The sequence below is a fragment of the Loxodonta africana genome, chromosome 16 (genome assembly GCF_030014295.1).
Source record: "Loxodonta africana isolate mLoxAfr1 chromosome 16, mLoxAfr1.hap2, whole genome shotgun sequence".
Taxonomy (NCBI): Eukaryota; Metazoa; Chordata; class Mammalia; order Proboscidea; family Elephantidae; genus Loxodonta; species Loxodonta africana.
The window spans coordinates 61,027,342-61,031,053 of record NC_087357.1 but is presented as its reverse complement, the minus strand read 5'-3'; positions in this window follow the sequence as shown (position 1 = coordinate 61,031,053).

Below are 3,712 nucleotides of genomic sequence, written 5' to 3'. Positions count from 1 at the left end.
TGTCAGCTCCAGGGGAAGGCTTTCTCTCTCTGTGGGCTGTGGGGGAAGGTCCTTGTCATCAATCTTCCCCCAGTCTAGGAACTTCTCAGCACAGGAACCCTGGGTCCAAAGGAGGCGCTATTCTCCTCTCTCTTATTTCTGGTGGTATGAGGTTCCCCTGTCTCTCTGCTTCCTTCTCTTTTATATCTCAAAAGAGATTGACTTAAGACACAACCTGTCTTAGTCATCTAGTGATGGTATAAGAGAAATACCACAACTGGATGGCTTCAACAAAGAGAAACTTATTCTCTCACAGTCTAGTAGGCTACAAGTCCAAATTCAGGCACCAGCTCCAGGGGAACACTTTCTCTTCTCGGCTCTGGAAGAAGGTCCTTGTCAGTAATCTTCCCCTGGTCAAGGAGCTTCTTAGTGCAGGGACCCTGGGTCCAAAGGACTCGAGTTCCTGCTTTTCATTCTTGGTGGTATGAGGTCCCCACGTCTCTCTGCTCCCTTCTCTCTTTTATATCTCGAAAGAGACTGTCTTAAGACACTATCTAATCTTGTAGATCTCATCAATATAACTGCCACTAATCCATCTCAGGAAACCCTGGTGGCATAATGGTTAACTGCTACGGCTGCTAACCAAAGGGTCAGCAGTTCAAATATGCCAGGCCCTCCTTGGAAACCCTGTGGGGCAGTTCTACTCTGTCCTATAGGGTCGCTATGAGTCGGAATTGGCTCAACGGCACTGGGTTTGGTTGTTTTTGGTTTTGGTAATCCATCTCATTACATCATAGCGATAGGATTTACAACACATAGGAAAATCACATCAGATGACAAAATGGTACACAATCATACAATATTGGGCATCATGACCCTGCCAAGTTCACAGATATTTTGGGGGGACACAGTTCAATCCATGACACAACCCAACCTTGTAGATCAAGTCCTGCCTCATTAACATAACTGCCTGTAATTTTGCCTCATTAACATCATAGAGGTAGGCCTTACAACACATAGCAAAATCACATCAGATGACAAAATGGTGGACAATCACACAATACTGGGAGTCATGGCCTAGCCAAGATGACAGATATTTTGGGGGGCCACAATTCAATCCATGACACCATTGTTGCAGCCACTGTGGCAAACCATCTCAATGAGGTTCTTCCTTTTTTTTTTGCTGACCTTCTAATTTACTAAGCATTATGTCCTTCTCCAGGGACTGGCCCCTCCTGATAACATGTCCATAATATGTGAGACAAAGTCCTGCCACCCTTGCTTCTAAGGAGCATTCTGGCTGCACTTCTTCCAAGACAGATTTGTAATTATCTTAGTCATCTAGTGCTGCTGTAACAGAAATACCACAAGTGGATGACTTTTCAACAAAGAGAAATTTATTCCCTCATAGCCTAGGAGGCTAGAAGTCCAAATTCGGGGTGTCAGCTCCAGGGGAAGGCTTCCTCTGTCAGCTGTGGAGGAAAGTCCTTGTCATCAGTCTTCCCCTGAACTAACAAAACCTATCACTTCATAATTATTTCAGTACATTTTATATTTATCTATGCCCTTAAGTCTATTTAGGTTTATGGTAGCAATATTGTAAAATGGTGTACTATAGCATATTGTGTTCCCAATTCAAATTCAGTGATATCACAGTGGTAGCTTGAAACTGGCAATAATGAGAGTATTTATACTGAGAAAATCAGCAAAGAGATCAGCACTACAAACCAGGGCCTTTTTCCCCTAGGAGAAATGATTGTTAAATATTTACCAGCACAGCACTGGATTGTTCCAGTTTTAAATGTTCTGCCTCACACTCCCATAGCAGGTTGTATTTATTGGAATATGTGCCCAGACAATTGATCAGGAATATGCTATAATCTTTAAGCAATAGGAATATAATTAATTTAGCATTAATATTGTCCGGAACCAATTTCATCCTTTCCTTGAAAAGTCAGAAGATACGTGAAGATTTGTGAAAGCCTAAGAGATTTAGGAATAAAAAAATCACTATACTATAAATCGCCCTGATAGAAGAGTTAATAGAATGTTAGTGTCTGTTCAGATGTGGTTGATATCAGCAGCACTGCCCTCTCTTTTGTTTTCTGTTTATGACAGTGTTCAAATCTCCTTTATTCAGAACAAAGCCAAACAAAACGAAACTTCCCTTTCCTCTGTTAGCCTCCGAATCTACCTTTGTGCCTCTCCTATTCCTTTTATCTTCAAGTGCTTGGAAGGAGCAGTGTATGCCAATAGCCAGGGGCTATTCTCATTACCAATTAATACATTTCTTCTTTCTTTATGGTCTCTCAATGGTGCAAACAGGTTACTAAACTCGGTTACCGAAAGGTTGGAGGTTCAAGTTCCTCCAGAGGTGCCTCAGAAAAAAAAGTCTGGTGACCTACTTCCGAAAAATCAGCCATTGGAAACTCTATAGAGCACCGTTCTACTCTGACATGCACGGGGTTGTCATGAGTCAGAATTGACTCAACAACAACTGGTATTCCTTTCCTTATGGACCTTAGTACACAGATTTGAATTAATCACAATCCTTGGTTTATGTCAAATTGTCATCAGTGGTCCATGCATGGCACTTTTATTTCTTTTAAATTAATTTAGTTTACAATATAATCAACACTTTTGAACCCACCACTACACCAAAACAAAGCTAATATGAACGTTTTGTATGTTTTTTTGGATCACAGGTGCACGCATTTCTGCTGAGCATACATTTAAGACTAGAGCTGCTGGGTCATGCATTATCCATGTGTTCACTTTAACAGATATTGCCAAGCAGTTTTCCAAAATACTTACACCAGTGAATGAAAATTCCAGTTGCTTCCAATTGTTACCAATCCTTTTATTCTTTGTCTTTATCACATTAAGCATACTACCAAGTTTGTAGGTTATCTTACTCTTTAAGCCCTTGAAATTTGACTTCAGTTACTTTATACTAGTAAGAGGTGTGCCCTTGAAGATGTCCCTGTTAACCTCTTGATCACCAAGTCTCATGATTTGCCTTTAATTCTTATCCTTTATAACTCAGTAATGTTTGAAACCACTGACCACTGCTTTCTTCTTAAAATGATTCCTTTGACTTCTGTGACACTGCATTATCCTAGAAGGCAGTAAACCAGAAACACCACACCGGTTGCCATCAAGTCGATTCTGACTCATAGGACACAGTAGAACTGCCCCACAGAGTTTCTAAGGAGCGCCTAGTGGATTCGAACTGCAGACCTTTTGGATAGCAGCTGTAGCACTTAACCACTACGCCACCAGGGTTTCCTAGAAGGCAATTGATGGCCATAGATCCTAATCCACAATTCCAAAATCCAGCACACCCTGAAAACTGAAAGCTTTAACATTACTCATTTGGTGACAAAACCTATCCTGAACTGTAATGAGACTAACCCGCTGGTGTCGAGTTGATTCTGACTCATAGTGACCCCACAGGGTTTCCAAGGCTGTAAATCTTTATGGAAGTACACTGCCACATCTTTTTCCCACGGACCCACTGTGGTTTCAAACCTCTGACCTTTCAGTTAGCAGTCGAGTGCTTTAGCCGCTGAGCCACCAGGGCTCCTTAACCAGTTGCTGTTGAATTGATTCTGACCCATGGCGACCCCAAATGAGTCAGAGTAGAAGTGTGCTCCATAGGGTTTACCAACGACTAGCTTTTCAGAAGTAGATTGTTAGGCCTTTCTTCTGGAAGCACCTCTGGGTGGACTCG